The sequence below is a fragment of the Epargyreus clarus genome, unplaced genomic scaffold (assembly GCF_041222505.1).
Source record: "Epargyreus clarus isolate Ecla_fem2 unplaced genomic scaffold, WU_Ecla_fem_2.2 ptg000036l, whole genome shotgun sequence".
Lineage (NCBI taxonomy): Eukaryota > Metazoa > Arthropoda > Insecta > Lepidoptera > Hesperiidae > Epargyreus > Epargyreus clarus.
The window spans coordinates 2,089,180-2,112,695 of record NW_027332241.1 but is presented as its reverse complement, the minus strand read 5'-3'; the positions used below and the strand labels follow the sequence as shown (position 1 = coordinate 2,112,695).

Below are 23,516 nucleotides of genomic sequence, written 5' to 3'. Positions count from 1 at the left end.
CTTCGTCTAGATACCTTATCTACTTTTATAGTAATCGGAACTGAGAAAGGAAATGGGTACTTAAGATGCATTATTCTATAGCCTATACTTCTGTTCTCTTCTAAATGGTTTTTCAAGGCAAAGTTGACGGTAAATAAAGTTTGTCTAATTACGTCACCATACCGGTCTGACGTGCACAAGGTTTTCGGTTCGATCCCCGGCCAGACAGACAGACTGCATGATAAATTTAGATATCTGTTCAGGGTCTGAGTGTTCGTGTATTTGTCCATGGCACCCACAACACAGGGAATCGTAGTGTGGGACTGTGAGTGTAAAATCTTTATTTAAGAACTAAGCGGGACTCTCACTAACCCACTGTTGGACTTGAGTCCCTCTCAGATAAATAAGGGAGTTAGACACGGCCAAACACATTGACTAACTTTGAGAAATTGGCAACATACTCGTATAAGTAGCAACTGCCACTCATTATGTAATCAACCCCAGATAAGATTAGATTCCTACGTGAGGTCAGCCACAGATGCCTTGATGACTAAGTTGCAACTTGTATCAATGTCGCCTTACTATAGCTACCCTTCAAACCAGAACACAGCAGCGCTTCATATCGTTGGCATACGATACAAACAGGCGGGGCAGTGGAGCTTCCGAAGTCAAACTGTAAAACTAACCGTCTAACTATAAAATAAAAAAATGTGAGCCGTTACGGGACGCCTAGCAGATGTGAAACATCGACATTATTTTGTAAAAGTAATATGCAGAAAAGAACATATTGTGATAGGAACTAAATATGTCATAATGATAAAATAAAATATTACGATTTTTTTCCAGATAACGATGACTATTTATTGAATTCGATTGCGCATGGCGACGCGTCGCCACACCGTACACACTACTGCATATAGACTGTATATATATACCATCGTATAGCGTGGCGACGCCAGAAATCGGTTTTACGTGCGGCTATAGATGTTTCACATCAAAAAATCAAGTGTCTATCTATTACGATTCAAGAGATAGAGAGGCGACAGACGGACAGACAGCGGCGGCAATAGGGTCCCGGTTTTACTATTTCACTATTGAACTCTAAAAACGTGTATAATAAACCCCGCGCTCCAGTTCAAAACAAACAAACTGAATCAATAACTGGAACTGATCTACAACTGATAACTATTTCCAGCTCAACTTTTCCTTCCCTAGACAATGGCTGAATGGAAACAGGCGTTACCTCAACTACAAACTGTTAACTGATAACGATACAGCACACGGTAGCTAGCATTTAAACACATTGCTTCACATATTACCATATATAATTTTATCTTATATATAAAATTCTCGTGTCACAATGTTGGTTACGCTACTCCTCCGAAACGGCTTTACCGATTTTCACCAAATTTTATATGCATATTCAGTAGGTCTGAGAATCGGCTACTTTCTATTTTCATACCCCTAAATGATAAGGGTTGTTCACCCTTAACATTTTTTTATTTATATGGCAACACAGCGTTTGCCGGGTCAGCTAGTTTTTATCGATACTAATATTATAAAGAGGACAACTTTGTTTGTGAAATCAAACTCATCTTGTAGGTCTTGAAGTCATGTAATAATATAGTCACATAAACGGTACAGAGTAACGATATAACAATTATACGTAAGTAAGTTCACACTAGTGATTAGAAGTATTATAACTACACAAGTATCTCCGTTATTCGACTGCTCTTGCTGAAGTCTCCGACCAGAATGTCGCTCTCTGTTAATTCGAGCGCCGCCAAGGTGTCGTCCCCACTTCACCTACCCGCATCTGTTTTTAAACTGTAGTATCAAATGAGTCACTTATTACTTTAATGTAACGTTATAAAAATGTGATATCGTTAATATCCAAGCTTCTTATTAACGACGATAACATTCGGCCGTCCTGCTCACACGTTCGTCCTCGATCGTGTATGGTCTGATGCAAGAGCTGCAAAAGAAAACCAGTTGTTTAATGCCTAAGTCCAGAAGAGTTACACATTTTCTTGTAATACCGACTCGCACGTAAGAGGCCCGAACTGTTTATCAAAAACATGGCTTAAACTCTACGCATTTTCTTGCAATACCGACTCGCATGTAAAAAGCCCGAACTGTTGATCCGAACCAAGGCTTAAACTAGGTGATGTTCATATAGAATCACACTAGTTGTGTATTACCTAGGTTATAAATCTGCCCCAACAGTGTTCACCACGGATTTCTGTTGCAGGCATAGTTCATAAGGACTCTTTACATAAATGTCATATGCGCGACAGGTATTGAAGCGAATGCATTAGACCATTGTTAAATAATAAAACACACGGTTTAAACTAGGTGATGTTCATATAGGATCACTCTAGTCATGTATCACCGCAGTTTTTATACCTTGTTTACGATAACATTCGGCCAGTGCTCAACTCAAATTTACTCTAAAAATGCAATATTCACTCAATGTAATACATCCACCCAACATACATACATACATACACCCAACCATATGCATCACCAAGAGACACCCGCGAACATTACACTGCTCGAGGCATCTGCACTAATCCATCTTAACTACAGATAAATAAAAATCAAACTAAAAAAAGTTTCCTACACCTACAGTAATGACAACATCTAGCTGCCCACTTTACTTATGTCTGGATTCTAAGTCCAATAGTTAAATCTCCAACAACTATTGATTCGATAAAGTTACGCATCAGAATAACGACGTTTATCTTATTAGTCCATTTCGGAATGCTCAACAACCTGTTCAATAACTGTTATACTGATAGATAGATAGATCTATAGTTGGCCACTAAATGAATCTGTGCGACTCAAAATACTATTATAAAATTATTTTATTACTACTTAGTACTTCTTTTAATTATTACAATGTTATTTTATACAAATAGTTGCCTTTCCAATGTACGTCTTTTATCAACTGATGAAGCAGTATCAAAATAATAATATATCGTGAATATTTGAAATGAATGATATCAAAGTTAAAGACTAAATAATGGTAAACTAACCATGAATTTCACACAATATAACACGTATAAGTTGTATGAACCCAATTTTTTTACGTTATTTATCACAAATTCAAATTATTTCTTTCAAAGTAGGGCCACATAACCCACTTTTGAAAGTCAGAAAGAAATTTCATTACATTAAATTGAATTTATATTCAGTTATAATAATACATACTATTACATGAATTTCAAAATTTAATTAACAAAGCAAAGGACCCATGCGTTCACGTCAGCGACATACTTGTCAATTGTGTATGGCTTAACTACTTAACTTTTTTTTTTTTTTTTTTTTTATTTCACCAAAAGTTTTAAATTAAGATTCCCATAAGGAAGTTATAGTTTGGGCTATTTTACTGTAAAAGTTATGCATTATACTAAGGAAGATTTGCTAGACTTTACGCAAACGTCGTTTTTTAAAAAAAAAATCAAATAATGTTATGGAAAGAATAAACACATTAAAATGGTCCGTTAATCTAAACGGAGTTTAAACAGACCTTGTCTTACATTGAGTTCCTCGGAAGCGGATTTTTTTTTTCCGTAGGTAGTTATCAAACGGATAGTGTTATTGAATACACACTCGTAAACTACCTACCAAGAAAAATGACTTCAGAAACCGGCCATTATTTAACTATACTTATTTGTGTCTACAACTGATAAAAGATTTTTTTTAAACACGCTTTTATTTTTGCCACGCTTTTATTAACTTGACCTGTATGTATGTAACGGAATATTTGAATTCGATTTTTACCTACTTTGAACGGTCAGATTTATTTAAAAATTTTGAAATACCTATGACATGACATGATTTTAATAATCTTGTCCGATTCTAATTTTGTCTCATCACGATCGTCAGATTTAAAACTATAACTGTTTTACATAACATGTGGCTCCTTATCAATCACAACCTAAAATTTCTATGACCTGAAAAAGGTCTATTAAAGTTGATCATGATTTTATACCAGCCAGCCAAACAAACAGTTAGTCAAACTATCTTATGATACACCTTATTACCGAACAATTCATATTTATTATATATATTTCAAACGCCTCGGCTTCACCTGACTTTTATATAGTTTGTAATAAAAATTATATTAGTGCGTAATATCTATATAGATTATATTAATATAATATGTATCATTTACAACCAACACTCTCAAGGAGATGCTCGATGTTTCTATAGAGAAACCTAGACATGACGCAATTGTGAACCGTATGAAATTTATATGAAAAGTAAATTATTGTATAAGAAAATCCCATCGAAATGTACCTATGCTTTTATTTGATTACATTATTATTCATTTGGCTATGATATACATATAATAAGAATGAAATCTTCACGTGTTTACATCGAATATATTTGAAAAAGAAAAATTGTCTGTCGGTTTGTATATTTGAAAATGCATTAAAACCAAAACTACGAAGTCGATGTCAAAAGTATACATTTTTTTTAAAAAAACATTACATGACCAGGTAATGGACAATTCCAAATTACTAACGTACTCCGTGATCTTGACAGAGGGCATTGTATAATTCAAATTATATTTTGAATCCACATGAACAAAGTCGCAGGCAAGACTCGTTTTAAAAATGCAATTCAAATTATATTTTGAATCCACATGAACAAAGTCGCAGGCAAGACTCGTTTTAAAAATGCAATTCAAATTATATTCTGACTCCACATGAACAAAGTCGCAGGCAAGACTCATTTTAAATATGGTATACAAGAGACTATCTAAATTTATGTAGGCTTCAGTGACCGTTTCTCACTTAATACGTATAATAACTTAATTGCTGTAACTTGTAAATAGAACTAAGCTCAAGTTATAAAAGCATCAATTTATTATTATTATTATTATTATTATTTTACTTAAAATAATTTATTCTCAATCCCATACAAAGTGGATCCCGTTTATCATTTCGTAAATGGCTCACATAATTAATAATATCGATAGTCTAAGCGTCTCAACGTTTAAGGTACAAACTTCATTTACCAGTATTTGATAGTGCCCAATTTTCAAACCAAAAGGACGTGTAATGTGTCAAATTCAAATTGAAATTTAAAGATTTAAAATTACGAGATGTAAAGAAATATTAATACAAAACGAAACGTTGCATACTAAATTTAAAACAGACATTTAATATTATGTATAAGTGAGTCAGTCTGAAGTAGAATGGGAGATAAGAGAGATATTTTTATATATAATATTCCAAAGACCGCTGCGCATAAGTTTCTCAGTTTTCTTATAGATCATTAACTAATGTGCATTTATACTTTATGGGAGTCAAAACACAGTAGTACACAGTACTGCGTGAATTCGCCTAGAATTGATGGAAATCTAAATTTGGCAACGTACGTATGCTTCTTTCATAACAACTACGTATCAAGTATATGAAATCAAAAGGAAACTTTCATTGATTTATAAAATGAAAATGTGAACAATGTAGATGTGAATGCAAGTTTATTTTTAAATATAGTCAATTAATATCCAAAAAAAAAAAACAATAAACCTTAAACTCATTTACCATTTCCCTCCTGGGTACACTCAGCCACTCAATACCGTGGTCGTGATACTTTTTTGCAGGCAGTTAAATATGTACCACGTAGATATTATACATTTCTGTACAATTATGAATAATCAAAATTTTGCAACTTAATAAACGTGTCACTTATATCAAGTAGGTATACTGTACTCTGTAACTGCGTTTGTTGCTACCGCATAGTCCCTTCCATACAATAAAAACAAACGCATATACGTAAACCCCGTTTGAAACATTAAAAGTTATCAAAAATAAATTCAAATCTAACCTGTATGCAATTTCTGGCGTACATTAGCCTATATTAACAACCATTAGGTTCCCATATCTATAAAGCCTGACATTTAAGATTAAAGATCCTTAAAATATTTTCATAAGTACGTGTATTTCTATATATTTCAAAGTAGGTGTAACTTTAGAACAATTAGGATTTACTTTTTACACCACAGAATTTAACCAAATGGACAGATTTACCACAAGAACTGCCTTGCAAAATTACTTTTAGACACTTCTTCACAGAAAATGCACTTATTTTGAAGTAAACACCTCAGTTTACAATGTTAACAAGTAATTTGATAAGAGTAAAGTTTGTTCACAAAATTTAAGTATATCATTTTCAGAGGGTATTAACATTTCATTGAATTACTAGTCTCAATCTATCCATTTTCTTAATTCAAATGAGTTTTCCCTTACATCAACGACATTTATCTACCCCCATTTTTACTTATTCTACCAAGATGAATTCACATATGACATAATAATGTTTTAACTCACGGTTTTTATTCCTGTGTCAAGTATGTTCGTACTTACGAATCGCCGTCCATGATTGTGAGCTGGTTCTTGTACACTTCTGATGAAATCAAACTCATCTTGTAGGTCTTGAAGTCATGTAATAATATAGTCACATAAACGGTACAGAGTAACGATATAACAATTATACGTAAGTAAGTTCACACTAGTGATTAGAAGTATTATAACTACACAAGTATCTCCGTTATTCGACTGCTCTTGCTGAAGTCTCCGACCAGAATGTCGCTCTCTGTTAATTCGAGCGCCGCCAAGGTGTCGTCCCCACTTCACCTACCCGCATCTGTTTTTAAACTGTAGTATCAAATGAGTCACTTATTACTTTAATGTAACGTTATAAAAATGTGATATCGTTAATATCCAAGCTTCTTATTAACGACGATAACATTTGTTTGTTTGGTTGTAATGAATAGGCTCAAAAACTACTGGACAGTTTTAAAAATTCTTTCACCATTCGAAAGCTACATTATCCACGAGTAACATAGGCTATAATTTATATGAAATATATTTGATAAATAGATTTTGAGGCGGTACAAAGTTTGCCGGGTCAGCTAGTATAAGAATAAAAACAATTAAGAACATTCGCGACGAATAGATAACCTTTGCTACTTTTACATAATAAAAAATCAAGCCTATTTTTATAACAATATTTTTTATTATAACTTATGATTGACCGTGATTGACTCCTAATTCTCCTAGAGCTTAGTGAAGAGTCGCCGGCGATATCGATTGCGCGTGCCAACGCCCTTCAACAGCCCGCCGGAGCCTGCCTTAACTGAATCGTCTCGCCGTGCCTACAGTCTACAAAGATATAGAATTTATGGAACTGTCAGTATGCTCAGTAAAAAATGTCCATACATAAATACCTAATGTTTTATTTTTTTTGTGATATAACACCTAATTGTCCACCAGACTTTAGTGATGTCACAATAAGCGAAATATCCAATTTAAAATAGAAAAAGAAAGAATTATGTTGAATTTTAAAAAAAGCTTCAATCATATTATAAAACCTTTAAATTTTTTTCTTATCAACTACCAAAAAATGTATGACGTAATAATTTAAGAAAAGTAATAGGCATAAGGAAGGTGGTAGAACCCTTTGTGGTTCGACTCCGGCGGCACTACCGCCACACCTATTTCTACCTAATAACAGCAGTGTTAGGCACTGCTGTGTTCCGGTTTGAAGGGTGTGGTAAGGAAACAGACTTTTCCGAGGCGTTCCAGCTTAGTCCTCAGGGGTAGCGGCGCATCTGTGGCCGACCTCAGGTAGGAATATCTAATCCTATCTGGGTTCATTACAGATGTCCATGGGCGGCAGTAGCCACTTACCATCATGTGGACTGCATGCTCGTATACTACTCTTATATTATAAAAAAAAAAAAAAAAGTAGAGGTCACAAGCCACGTGACGTCACGTCTTTGCCAAACTCTCGTAGAGTCGCCAGCAATATCGATTGAACACGGCGGCGCTTCACTATAGGCTTCATAAAAATCTACGCAAATAACCAACGAAGCCTATTTGTAGCGTCTCACCCCTGCTTACAAAGATATCGTTATTAGAAGCGTCATTAAGAATACACAAAAATATTAATTTAATTGCAATGTCTGTCCATGATATTGAAATAATTGTAATTTTATAAGATCATATATTATTTGAACGATACAAGAACATATTTACCACAATTGTATTTAAGATAATTTAGATAATTAGTTTTTAGCTTTTTTAGCTTCTTGTCGTGAGTATCTTAATATCATCTATATATATTTACGTCGTACATTAAGGGCATAAACAAATACATAGCGGGTAAAAAGTGAAGTTTAGTCCATAAGTGACGTCATAATTATTTGGCTCTAGATTTTCGTAGAGTCGCCAGCAATATCGATTGTACACGGCGTCGCCCTTCACTAGCCTGAGCCTAACCAAGTTTCGTCCCACACAGCTATACAGTTTATAGAAGTGTCTACTTGTCTCTACGCTTCATAAAAATGTACGCAAATAACCAACGAAGCCTATTTGTAGCGTCTCGCCCCTGCTTACAAAGATATAATTTTTGGACGCCTCATTAAAATACACAAAAAAATGCAATGTTTGTCCGTGTCACTCCATGATTTTGAAATAGTTGTAATTTTCTAAGGTCATATATTATTTGAACGATACAAGAATATTTTTACCACAATTGTATATAAGATAGTTTAGGTAATTAGTTTTTAGCTTTTTTAGCTCCTTGCCGTAAGTACCTTAATATCGTCTATGTATATTTACGTCGTACATTGAGGGCATAACCAAATACATAGCGGGTAAAAAGTGAAGTTGGGTCCATAAGTGACGTCATAATTATTTGGCTCTAGATTATCGTAGAGTCGCCAGCAATATCGATTGACCAAGCATCGCCCCTAGCCCGAGCCTAACTAAGTTTCGTCCCACACAGCTATACAGTTCACAGAACTGAACGCTTCATAAAAATCTACACAAATAGCCAACGAAGCCTCTTTGAATCATCTCAACCCCTGTTTACACAAATGTATAGTTTATGGAAGTGACAAGAAGATTCTTAAAAATAATCGCAAAAAATGTTTAAAATATAATAATTAAAAGTTAGCTAATTGGCTAAGATTATAAACGTCTAATCGTCGTCGTCTATATAAGATTATTCTAAGAACATATGTTATACTTCGTATATAAAAAAAAAACATACTTTAATATAAGTTTTTTAAAACTAATGTTTGTATTTTAAGGCCAGTTCTTGATTATATTTAATATCAATAGTCCAGAATCCAGAATTAATTGTTTAAACGATCAATTAGTGTCGTATGATCTTTAACTTACGTCAGTACTGTTATGGTTTTGCTATTTTTGAGCATACTTATAAGATTTTCTAATAATAAAACGAACCCGTGTAGTCAGTTAACAAAAAAAAAAATGATACAATTTTTGTAATTTTTTTTTTTTTTTTTTTTATAATATAAGAGTAGCAGACGAGCATGCAGTCCACCTGATGGTAAGTGGCTACTGCCGCCCATGGACATCTGTAATCAACCCCAGATAGGATTAGATATTCCTACCTGAGGTCGGCCACAGATGCGCCGCTACCCCTGAGGACTAAGCTGGAACGCCTCGGAAAAGTCTGTCTCCCTTACCACACCCTTCAAACCGGAACACAGCAGCGCTTAACACTGCTGTTATTAGGTAGAAATAGGTGTGGCGGTGGTGCCGCCGGAGTCGAACCACAAAGGGTTCTACCACCTTTAAATGCTCTCGTTTGAAGGTGGTAGAACCCTTTGTGGTTCGACCCCAGCGGCACCACCGCCACATCTATTTCTACCTAATAACAGCAGTGTTAGACGCTGCTGTGTTCCGGTTTGAAGGGTGTGGTAGGGAGACAGACTTTTCCTAGGCGTTCCAGCTTAGTCCTCAGGGGTAGCGGCGCATCTGTAATCGACCTTAGGTAGGAATATCGAATCCTATCTGGGGTTGATTACAGATGTCCATAGGCGGCAGTAGCCACTTACTAACAGGTGGACTGCATGCTCGTATGCTACTCCAATATTATAAAAAAAAAAACCTAAATAAATAATTCAGTGTTCGGAATTTTACTACTTCCTGTCCCATCCAGTCTCTCTACATCCGAGTCACACCCCACCTGACTGTACAAAGCACTCCGCACTGCATTACGAGACAGCATTATTTACCGTGGCATCTCACTTAGCTAACTTAGCTCTGTCAACTGTCAACACGCCGCTGTATACAGCCGCCACTTCTATTACTTCTTAATCCTTGTTCCTTTTTATTTTATTATTTTTTTATTTAATATAGGAGTAGCAGACGAACATGCAGTTCACTTTATAGTAAATGGCTACTTCTGCTCATGGACATTTGAATTCAACCCCAGATAAGATTAGTCCTACCTGAGGTCAGCCACAGATGCGACGCTACCCCTGAGAACTAAGCTGAAACGCCTCGGAAAATTCTCCCTTACCACACTTCAAAGCAGAACACAGCAGCGCTTAACACTGCTGTTATAACAGAAATAGGTGTGGCGGCGGTGCCGATCGAGTCGAACCACGTGGAGTTTTACAACCGTTAAACTAATTTTTAACTTATTAATATTATAACCATGTATTTGACGGTTATTTAAGCTTTTGTAAACGTTAAAGTTACATACATCGCATCCATAAACTTTGATCGAACTTTCGGTGCAAACTACCCTTGAATGCGGACGCGGCATTAGATATGTATGCAAATTTCGTAAACAAATATCAAGGCAGCGTGGCCGAGCGGTCTAAGGCGCTGGTTTTAGGCACCAGTCCGAAAGGGCGTGGGTTCGAATCCCACCGCTGTCATGTACAAAAATAAAATTTTGCAATTTTTATATACAAATATTTGAATCATTCTGAATACTTTTTAATTATAATTATTTACATAAAAAAATATTAAAAAATAATTGTAAACTTGCCAATTAAAAATGTGATACAAAATTGATACTTTTGTATATGTTTCTCGCTCGCACAGTAACGAAAGAGCGAGAGGCAAATATAAATGCTGCCATTTCGAATTATACTTTTCATCGAAACAAAATAATAATATTTCTACAAATGAGAAATTATACTATTATTTTAAAAACAAACTACTCGACTACTCTACTGCCTAAAATTGTAGCCTAAATGTAGCCTTTTACATTCACAGCTCCACTAGGATTTCGTATTTCGTTGGTGCCATAAACACACACAAAGACGAATACACAAACACCCAGACCCAGAACAGATATCTTAATTCATCATTCCGATATCTGTCTAACCGGGAATCGAACCCGGAACCCTCTGCGCGTCAGACCAGTAAGATGGCCGTTCTGCAGTATAGGTCGTAAATTTATATATATATGAAAATAATTATGATACTGCGTTGTAACATAATTAATTAATTTTGTAAATGATTTCACAAGTAACATTGCAATAATGTTGAAACAAATTGTAACATAAAAATAATGTAATTATTAAAAAAATCACGTTTGCAATTACCATGTAGGCTTATTGTATGTCTGTAACCCTTTTAAGGCCACTGTTGGGCACAGGCCTCTCTGCACAACTAGGGGAGGCCTGGAGTGGTCACCACCATACTATTCCAATGCTTATTGGTCAAGGAGACACGGGTCAGTGGCCTATGAAATGTTACATGCTTGTGTTTTTCATTGTTCCCAAGTTTATCAAACAGGAATATCAAAAGTTTGCTTTTATTTAAAAAATACACAAATTTCATAAAGCTAGCCTAGTGGATGAAAACGGCCTCTCAATCGTTCTCTCAAGGTTCCGAGGTTCAAATCCCAGGCACACATGATTTTTAAAAGGTATACGTATTAGAAATTATATATCACTTGCTTTAACAGTGAAAGAAAACTTGAGGACACCTGCATACCTGAGAGATCTTTAAAAAAAGGTCTGAAAGGTATGTGAAGTCTACCAATACGCACTTGGCCTGCGCGGAGGACTATGGCCAATTCCTTCTCATTCTGCGAGGAGACCTGTGCCCAGTAATAGATTTGACAGTGCAAATTTGTATCTGATTATTGGATTACTTAAATTCCGAGCTCCCTCTGACATTTTTCAATCTATGACGTATCTCAATTAGTTAATACTCAACTGTAACCAGCTGAACTGTAATACGTATCCATGACGGTTCCATTAAGTACTGAACGGAGAAATTACTGCATTAGGGCTGTCTCAAATTACTAGCAAGCCGGAATACAACATGTTGTAAATATTGTGTTGTTTTACTTTGATTCGGCAGATCATTATGTGTGATGGCAGTCGAGCTCTAATATAATGTATCGTTTTTTTGGACATCTGTAATCAACCCCTAATAAGATTAAATTCCTACCTAAGGTCGGTACAGATGCACCGCTACCCCTGAGTACTAAGCTGGAATGCCTCGGAAAAGTATATCTCCCTTACCACGCCCTTCAAACCAGAACACAATAGCACTTTACACTGCTGTTAGTTAGACAATGATGCGGCCGTGGTCGAACCACAGAGGTTTCTACAACCTTCCAGACTGTCTATGTATTCACAGACCGTAAAAAAAATAACAAATACCTCGACATGGCCCGCTATATTTGTACGCTAACCTTTAGATCATCAAACCATTTATGCAGCTCAAATGACAGTCCTATACGCAAATTCCCTAATACTACATGACGAACAAACGACTGATCTAAAAGGTTCGACCGATTACTGGCCAAAACATCGACCAAAATCTCTTTTTTTCCGAAACTTCGTCCGCAACAGGCCTGCCCGGGTTGTGCGCTAGACTTTACGCCGTCAAACCATTTGTGCAGCTCAAACGACACTCGGATACGCAATTTCCCTAATGCCCCGTGATTGTTTGGAAGCGGTGCAGCCTAAGCAAGTTGTTAATGGAAATGTTTCAACGGTATGTTAATTATACGTGTGTAATATAGCTATAAATTATTACTTACATTGCTGGGCGTGCGTCTCTTTACAGTGTAGGGTTTAGGCCAAAATCTACTAGTGTTCAAGTGATCGATAGACTTATAACAGCTTTTAATTTTTTTAAGGTAAATAGAAGCCTCTATATCACTCCGGTGGCACCATCGCCACGCCTATTTTGTGCCTATTACTGTTATAACGGCTGTATTGAACGCTGCTGTGTTCTGGGATGAAGAGTGTGGTAAGGGAGATAGTTTTCGGAGGAATTCCAATTTAGTCCTCAAGGGTATCGGCTCATCAGTGGCTGTCCAGTTCGGCAGTAGCCACTTACAATCAGGGGAACTGAATGCTCGTCTGTTACTCCTACACTAATAAAACAAACCCATAAAATCATTTTTTTAAGAAATCAGACTTGTAAATTTACTCACGGTGTTTTATTTCACTGTCCCACTGCTGGGCACGGGTCTCCTCTTAAAATGAGAAGGATTAGACCATAGTCCACCGCGCTGGCCAAATGCGTAATGGTATATCATTTATTTAAAGATTCCTCACGAGGTTTTTCTTTGCTATCAAAGCAAGTGATAAATAAACGTTAACACGCACATAACATTGAAAAAATTAGCGTTACCTGCCTGGGATTTGAACCTCGGACCCCTCGATTGAGAAGCCGCATTTCTACTACTATCACTGTTTGCATATATTTATCACTTCATAACGCATAAATAATTATACTTCTAATCTGTTATTATTGTCACTTATAATTAGATGACACTAATTATCTACTTTGTTGCTTAATTAACATTTGCTTTATGTAATTAGACATGTTAGCTTATTGATAAGTATGTTTATGCAACTAATGTTAAGGAAAATTTATTGCTTACCAACTAGACCCGGTAATGCTTCACCGTAGATATTGTGGATGACTGACGTATATTATGTAGAAGTAGCAGACGAGCATGCAGTCCACCTGATGGTAAGTGACTACTGCCGTACGGACATCTGTAATTAACCCCAGATAGTCTTAGATTCCTACCTAAGGCCGGCTACAGATGCACCGCTACCCCTGAGGACTAAGCTGGAACGCCTCGGACAAGTATGTCTTCCTTACCACACCCTTCAAAACGGAACACAGCAGCGCCTAACACTGCTGTTATTACGCAGAAATAGGTGTGGCGATGGTGCCGCCGGAGTCGAACCACAAAGGGTTCTACCACCTTCGAACCATTTACCGTCAGTTGGACTGTATGCTACTTTGTTACATCAATCGTATAATAATTAGCCAAGTACGAGTCGAACTCACACACGGAGGGTTCCGTACCGCTAAATTCTCTTTCTCTATACTATTTGTTGCTATATCGGCCATAGGAGGACGCGTTGTAAAAAATTCCAACGTCTATCAATTACAGTTCACGAGATAGAAGCCCTGTGACAGAAGGACAGAAAGCGGAAGCGCAGTAACAGGGTTCCATTTTTACCTTTTTTTTCATTGCTAATGATTAAGCAGACGTGCTACCTGATGGAAAGTAGTCAACGCCGCTTATAAACATTTGACAGAGGAGTCGCCAATGCATCGCCGGCTTTGTATGAGAGGTCTTTGTGCACCTTTTTTGAAGAGCCCCATGTCATAGGTCATAGCGCTCTAGGAATTTTGGGTATGGAACCCTAAAAAGAGTCCCACTGTACACGCAAGAGAACTGAAAGTATTACGAAATAAAAGTTATTATAAAAGATATGATACAACACATAATGTAACATATTCTATCGTATCTTATCGCAAAAAAACTGCAATACTTGCAATATTTAGTATCCAACATTTTTATCTTAACACCTAAAAGAAATCAATAAGTTTGAGAACCTCACCATAGAAGTGTTACTTCGAACTTGTAAGTTTGAGAACCTCTGCTCTAACCCAACCGCTAGACAATAGTGGGACATAGTGGGAACACATTTCGTGCCCAAGTGGCTGTATTGACCGCGGTGGTTGGTCGCTTGAGGGCTGCTCGCTAGATAGGGGTGCCTTTAAGGGTTGTTAGCATTTTTACATTATAAATGTATTTAGAGCAGCGGGTTTCGTGTGGGTGTGTGTATTAGAAATATGTAGAGAACAAAGTAAAATACTTTCAGTTAAAAAAGTTAAAAGACGCTTTCTACACTCATGGTCCCAGACTAGGATTACCTGTGTCGTGGGTGCCGTGGATACATAGACAAATACACAAACACCCAGACCCAGAAACAGACATCTAAATTAATCATTTAGATATCTGTATGGCTGGGAATCGAACCCGGGACATGCACTTTAGACCGGTATGCTCCGCTCCGCCACGCGGGTCGTCAATTTGGCAACTAAGTTTCCGCCGTTTTTTAAGGTTTATTTTTCAATAAAAACTAACAAGTTATCACTTAATAATGAACGTCTCTTTTGTTGTTAACAACTTGTGTTCAAAATTTAATATGATTTTCAATAATTCTTTGATGGAAATCAGTCTTTTTCAACTCGAAAAAGTCATTCACCAAATTCCGCGAACGAAACTCCGCGCATAGCAACTTGACATTTCATTTTAATGATCTGAAAATTATTTTGGATGAGATTGCAATAAATTATATTATCAAGCTGATCTGATAATGGACCCGGATGCTGGCCATAACAACACCTCAAATAAATCTCATCTTAGTTTTTAGTATTGTTGGATTCATCTTGATAAGTACCATTCGTTTTACATAAGTTAAATACATGGTTGAAGATGGTAGAATCCTTTGTAGTTCGACTCCGGCGGCACCATCGCCACACCCATTTCTACCTCATAACAGCAGTGTTTAAGCGCTGTTACGTTCTGGTTTGAAGGGTGTCGTAAGGGAACATACTTTTCAGAGGCATTCCAGCTTAATCCTCAGGGGTAGCATCTGTGGCCGACCTCAGGTAAGGAACATCTAATCCTATCTGGGGTTAATTACGATGTCCATGGGCGGCAATAGCCACTTACCATCAGGTGAACTGCATGCTCGTTTTCTACGTTTTAAAAAAGTGTGCTAAAAAAGTTATAAACCAAATTACCATAATGAACACAACAATGGCGTTTGCCGCTAACTGTAGTTAAAATATTGGTTAATTCCCTTTTGTGTTCGTGCCAAGTGACTCCGAAATGCGCATTCGTACTTACATAACGTTTAGTTCGGTTAAGTGTTTAACGCTTAATTCGCCACTGCGACAAATAGTTTTGTGGCGTTTTATATTGTAGAAGTAGGAAATAAGTTTAGGCACCAAATTTTTTTTAGACAGTGGTTTCATCAGATTTTTTTAGGAAGCACAGTGTTGGTTAGTTGGAGATCGAGAAACCCAAGATAGCCCAGGGGTAACTATATAGACAATCGCAGCCATTTTTGGCGAGGCAACAAAATAATTTTTCATCGACAATTGCCAGAGATACAAATTTTAGAAAAGTATTTGAGTGTGACGATTTACTTCTCGCCGACCAAAATTACTATAGGACAGCGAAATAAATTTGCAATTGCATATCTCATTTACAAAAGTAACGTGCGATAAGTAGTACGTAATAGAGGCAGTGATAGCCTAGTGGTTAAGGAACTCCGCCTCTCAATCGAGGGCTCTGAGGTTCAAACCCAGGCACGCATTTCTGATTTTTCAAAGTTTTGTGCGTATTACAAATTAATTATCACTTGCTAAAACGGTGAAGGAAAACATCGTGAGAAAACCTGCATACCTGAAAGATATATAAAAAAGAAACTCAAAGGTATGTGTAGTCTACCAATACGCACTTGGCCAGCCCGGTGGACTATGGCCTAATCCTTCTCATTATGAGAGGAGACCCGTGCCCAGCAGTGGGACAATAATGGGATGATGATGGTGATCAAGTATATTTAAAAAGAAATGGTATATTTTCAGTTTCCAAGTAAAACCATATTGAAATTACAGTTTCACAGTAGGTTACGTCAACACTACTTATCAGATAAGATACGAAATAGCAAATATTTTACATTCCCTATTGTTTTGTATATAACACTTATTTACACACTACACCTTTCTTAGTTCCTTATGCATTTCTCATTATTTAGTTAAAGAACAATGGACAGAAACATGTCTAATTGTAATAACCGAACTTCTTAAAATTATGCTCTCTATTCCCGTCAAAAAAGAATACTACGACTCCGTTCAAAAATTTCGTAATTCACTATTTCTTGAAAGGTGATAGAACCCATTATGTTTCGACTCTGAAAGCACCACCGCCACACCTGTTCCTGGTTATAACTGTTAAGCGCTGTTGTGTTCTGGTTTTAAGCGTGCGGTAAGGCAGACATTCTTATCCGAAGCGTTCAAACTTAATCTTCAGAAGTAACAACGCATCGGTGGTTTACCTCAGATGCGACTAATCTTATTTGGGGTCGATCATAGGTATCTATGCGCAGCAGTAGCCACGCACCAGCAGATGGACTGCATGATCGTTTCCTACTATATAATAAAAAAACAAAATACCGACTTCAGACTATCGGAACACAGCCACTGCCCAAGCACTATCAACTCACCTGGCAATCTACCTTTTGTTAACCCAAAGATACAGATTAGTAAAGATACTTCGCCGCCTTGAAATTGAATGAAGCCACAAAGGGCTAATTTGTAAGTTCTTTTTTTAATTCTTGACAAATAAAAACAATTTCAGAGAAAATTTACGAATAACTAATACTGCGTAATTTACATAATAAATAAATAATAATTTCAAATATTTTAGGGTCATTTTAGCACGGAGACGTGGCAATACTTTTTTACGCAACTATTTCAATCTCAAAACTGGTTACTTTTTTTGTTAAGAGTGAGTAATCTTTACTAATCTATGCCCAAAGATAATAAATAACCATGCACCAACGCGAACAGATTCGCACGGAGACAATTATAAACAGCCTTCGAACCTTCATAACTGCCTAGGTTTAACAGATGCATGCAATGTCAATGACCCATTATCACTCGCGTGGTAATGATCGAGCGGGTACGAGCGTTTAATTAAACGAACTTCACCCCCTCGCAGGCACACGATTTTATATGAATACTCGAGACCGGCCGAAGTTTCGGATTCGGCCAAGTTTCGGCCATAGATTAGTAAAGATTACTCGCTCCTAACAAGAAAATGTAACCTTTTAACAATTGTCACTGTCAATTATTTTCGTGTTTGAAAGATATAAAAAAAATGTAGTTTTTAGATCATTTACGAATGAAACTATATTTCTTCGCGTTTTTCTTCGATTTCGTGTCTTAACTGCGCATGTCGGAACCGAGTAAATTACACCATGACAGCCATTAAACGGCTGACAGAATTGCCAGCCGTTTAAGTCATTTAATGGCTTCCTTCAATTACAAGGCGGTGAGATATCTATACTCATCTATGGTTTCGGCCATGTTTTTCGGCCTAACTGAAATATACAATCATGAACTTTCAAGTGGCGTTTCGCTGTACTTGAGTGTTTGACTATAACGTTTCTTGTCTATTTGATATTATAACGCCTACGAGTTACGCCTATCGAATCAAAAAATATAAATTAATATAAATATAGGAACAGTTTGTGTCAAACTGCTTTTTTGCTCTAAAGTTGTTACAAGCAAGTGTAGTCATACAATTTGCTATGGCGACGCGATTCATTTCTATATTCAGAGCGGACTAGCAGTTTTACGCGGACTATAACTGGCGTAAATACTAAGAGTATGTAAATCTCTAAATTTCACGGAATTGTGTAAATTTGCAAAATATCAAAAAGTTCTGGTTACGGACAAATTATTTAGGTCCCAAGGGTTCCTCCGTTTTGCCTGGACAGAAATTCTGGGCAAGAATAACCCTCATTTCTTTAATATTTCATTATAATAATAATTAAAATATTGTAACAATGTGGAAGGATCTCTTCACCCACTCTCGCTGTGCCTTTGAGTACCAAACACATTCTAAGGACACTGTGCAGAAATAGGGTGTGAAAGTGATAAACCTGGATTCCACCTGACTTGTCCTACATTATATTGGGGAGATCAAATTTGTAGTATTGTAAGTGGATTTGAACCCATCCCCAATTTAACTAACATGACTGTTGTTACTTATAGAAGAATAATATGAGAATAAGTTCTGCTTAGAAATTTTTACACATAACATAATCACCGTGGGAGTGAATACACAATAGACTTATCTTAACAATAGAGCAAAAATTATAAACAATGGCTGAATTAGGAAAGTGTGAATTTAAAGTAAATGAATTATGAGATCTGACACTATCAAATGAAAATAAATTATGAATTTTGTATAGGGAGTTATTACAAATAGTTATATATTTAACTTATTTTATTTTATTTAGTTATATTTTCCAAGATTGAATTTCTCTTGCTTAGTTAGCATTTATATTTTATGTACTTGAGATTCAAATTGTGCACTGAATTTTAAAATAGTTAACCCCAATCAATTGAATTTAATTTTTGCATACACATTCAGTTTGGATAAAAATGTATGATTAGATTACTGATGCCTCAATCCATTTTTATACACCCAAATGATATGGGTATCAAATGAAAGGGTTTCCTAAGAAGAATATGAAAAAATGTCATTCCTAAAGAGCTTGTTTTTAAACATTTTTAACATAAATTTGTTTCTTATATAACTACTGAATTGGGATAGGACTTCAACTGAGAAGGTCCAGCAAAACTCTTTTTATCGGTATGAATAGTATAAACATAGCTTCAAAAATATCTCTCGTATAAATATATCAAATGTCAATGATATTGAATCTATTGATATTGATATGATATCTCTCCCTCAACTAGCCTGTCTAGCCTAGGGAAGTCTAGGGAAGAGCCAGCAGATTCCCCAATAAATTTCAGACACTATTCAAATGTTAAACTTATTTTTCAACTATCATGGATTTATTTCATTTCATTTATGTGATAGAGGTAGGTAAGGGCTAAAATGTAATAGGGTTCTGGTGGCAAATGTATAATTCTGCTGTACTGTCTACCTTATTACAGGCACATAATAAGATATAGAAAAAATGTGAGACTGTCAAACAAGCATACAGACCACCTGAAGTTATGTTTATATGACTATTTCTAGCATAGATCTGTACAACAGGTAACAGGAGTCCTATTAGAATTGATGAGTTATTATAATTGAAAAATACTTTACTGCAATCCTTCTTATATTCCAGTGAATCCACACAAAACCTAGTATATATTAAACCGCCCCAGACTAATGAGCATTGGTGGAGGTTTTTGTACATAATTAAAACAAAATTGGGAAGAAACCAGATTAGTGCTTATTTTTTATGATAATGTATTATTACAAAAACACATCTACAATCCCTTGTATGTTATCTTTAGCACCACGGAAGCCATCAACCAATAAAATTAGACAATTTTACAATTTATATTTATATGATCATTACAAAGTACCAATTGTTTGGAACACAGGAAGCAAAAGCTAATTGGCGCTAATGCGGGCCAGCCGCGCGAAATTATCTCTTGTGTAAACAGAATATAAAATAACTTTATGGGTGTGAGATATTGTATGACTCATGAAACCAGCTGCATTCTGCGTTAATCGAGAGAATTTTTTTATACATGACCCGCGTAAACTGAGTTTGAATTTGGAATATGAAATTGTTTTTTTTTTTATTGTGTCTTCAAACAATGTAAAATAGCATATAAATTCGTTATATTATTTTTTAACGATTGATCAAATCAAAAGTTAGTGCAGAAACATAATGACCCTGAAAAGCGTTAGAAATAAAAAAAAAACTTACTTTTTCAGAAGCTTTCGCGAGGCTCTGACAAGTGCTTAACGTCAAAACCGTCGCCCGTCGCCGTACAAAAAAAACCTTGGCTGTATCCAAACCAAAACCGTGAACTAAACAAAAAGAATCACATACACATAACACCCACGATCACAACATTTCACGTCCATTTTGTGCGTTTTGTTATAATTATTTACATTTCTAATCACATGTTAGGGCACTAAGGAGTCTCAAAACCGAGTATTATCCGTATAATGGGTATTTAGACACAAAAATAAGTTCATTATTTATGAAGATAGCGTAGGCACGTTGCATCACTCGCGACGAAAGTAACTTTACTGTTTTTTATAACGAAATGAAGGCAAAATTTGCTGTAGTCGAGTTAAAACTGATAGAAAGGTAGCTATACAATGTAGTAATAACAGCAACAGAACAGTGGTCCGAATAGCGCAGGGCGAAGAGAAGCTACTGGTATTGCCATAAGCAATTTTATAATTTCCAATCATAAACAAAAATGAACTTAAAAGCTTCATAATTACCTAAAATTAGTAGTCTAAATACTAGTAATTTAAAAAACATGAAGACAATATGTTTAAATATTCAATTTGAATTTGAAACTGTAGTGCTCGTCGGTTACTTCTATTTATAAAAAAATCTACTTGCTTAAGTTCTTAAGAGGTCTTCTTCAGGCTTAATAACCGAAATATATATTGTGATAAAATCTAGCATTCTGCTTTTCTACATTGTTGTGAACTCAACTCATAGAATTAACGTAAAAGATATATATGGCTAATGTATTATTCCGTATTGGATAATTTTAAACTGCCAATAAGATATTTGAAGTGTAACAAAAATAACAACTACGGAGAACACTAATGCGAATGTATTATTTAACAGCTAACAGATATTTATTTAATTTCCAATAACACTGAACATTATGTAACTTTAAATCAATTATGATTTAACATAGGTTCCAAACAACATTCGTATAAAAAAGGGGTTACAGGTGTAGACTCCGCTTAGCATAAGAGAGAAAAAAGCAAATAGTAAGACTGATTAGTTTAAATCACTATTTAATCTTGATAAAAAACGACCTATTCTTATAAAAGCGAATACTATTGTTTTAAGTAGGTGCAGAGTACAGAAAGCTAAAATACATAAATATCGCAAATATGTATGGATGTTCCGTAATAAATTAGCCTGACACTTGGGAAAGTTTTGTGATATGGCTGACTTTATTGAATGATTAAAAAAAAAATGTTGCCACTTTCCTCGTTATTCATCCATCCCTTGTACAAATTAAATGATTCGTAAATCATATTATTTTATTTTACTATTACTTTTTTAATTTCCCACAATTGAACATAATTATATTATTATATAAGTTGTTTCTAAGCAGCCTAAAATCACCACTTTCACTTTAATACAAAGCGCGTCAATGGATGGCGTTGAATGTAGTAAGACTTTTATTTTGGTCCCTGGAGTCAGATATGAATACGGTGCTTTGGTAGTGTGACGACCTCCCGCTACTCAACAAGAGATGGCGCCACGAGTATTCTGAATCACGCTATCGAAGTTTTCTAAATATCTGATATATATACAAGACACTATCAGATAGTGGAATAATGTAGAGGGTGTATTTTTTTTCAAAATGAACTCATTTATAGCTTGGCAATGGAATAATATTTATTGTTGTTGTATTTATTAAGATCATACATTTATCCAATGCAATATAATTCAATTCAATAAAAAGTAATTTAATTTCGAATTTACCCTATTTAATACATTCACTCAGGTACATCGATCTATACATTTTTATAAAATGAATTAATGAATTTTACATGATCGAAAGAGCATGCATTCCACCCAATGGTAAGTGGTAAGTCATCACTGCGGTATGCTTCTGTAACCAACTCCATATAGAACAGACTAGTTTTTGCCCGCGGCTTCGCCTGCGTTTAAAAGATAATAATATAACATACTAACATACATAAAACTGAAAATTCGTACCTTTAACTTTGCTAAAGATGATCACTTGATCAAATACATAGTTTACGATTCAATCCTTACTAATATCGATTAAAATAATCTTAATTAAATCAGTGAGTATTCTACCTGAAGCCGATCTGTGATGCATTACCACTCCTGAAGACTAAGATGTTCACTTCATATTTTTATGTAATTCAGCCAGTATTTACACTTCCACTAAAATACAAGAACAGTTATACAATAAAAATAGATGTAGGGGTTGTAGTGTATCCTTGTGGGTAGTTTGTCTCGAGCGCATACGACACGGAAAGAGAGCAGACTGTGTGGGGGCAGTCATGCTAGACCATCGGTGAGGACGGGCGTGTTGATGCGTCAGCAAGCCAAATAGGGTTTAAGTGATACTACTATCCCGACGTTAAGTGGGGAACACTACAGGGGACATACTTCCACAATGATATATATATACATTTTCATAAATATATTTTATTTCATTTCTTATGTTGGACTTCAAATTTCCAAAAACTTTATTAACACAACTGTACAACTAGGGGTAGAAGTTTGGAGATTATGAGAAAACCCAATTGAACTGTTCAAATAAGAATCGTAGATTTATCAGGCCATTATATCGACGGGTCCTACGTAAACTGGTGCAAGTGCGTTTTCACAACTTTACAGTACAGCGATTTGAATGTTCTAATGCGTGTAACTTTAACATTATTCAACATACATAGTTAAAATTTTAAAACGGTATAATTGAATCCTTTTGAAAAAAAACTGCATTATACGTGAATAATGTTAAAGTTACACGCATTAGAACATTCAAATCGCTCTACTGTAAAGTTGTTAAAACGCACTTGCACCAGTTTACGTAGGACCCGTCGATATATAACTATAATAATTTTAGAAATATGATAAACATTGATAATTGTATTGAACTACTACAGTTTAAATAAAACAA

At 35.6% G+C, this 23,516-nt stretch overlaps 1 protein-coding gene and 1 non-coding gene across 2 annotated transcripts in view; one reads left to right on the top strand and one right to left on the bottom strand.

Moving 5' to 3' along the window:
- Positions 1–21,014, bottom strand: part of LOC140756944 (uncharacterized) — a 104,236-nt gene extending 83,222 nt beyond the window's left edge. The window contains exon 1 of the mRNA XM_073092484.1: positions 20,579–21,014. The gene's annotated coding sequence lies outside the window, so the exon portion shown is untranslated. The remainder of the gene's footprint in view (positions 1–20,578) is intronic.
- Positions 10,620–10,699, top strand: TRNAL-UAG (transfer RNA leucine (anticodon UAG)). Its single transcript has one exon. It is a non-coding gene; the product is annotated as a tRNA-Leu (tRNA).
- Positions 21,015–23,516: the final 2,502 nt, after the last annotated feature.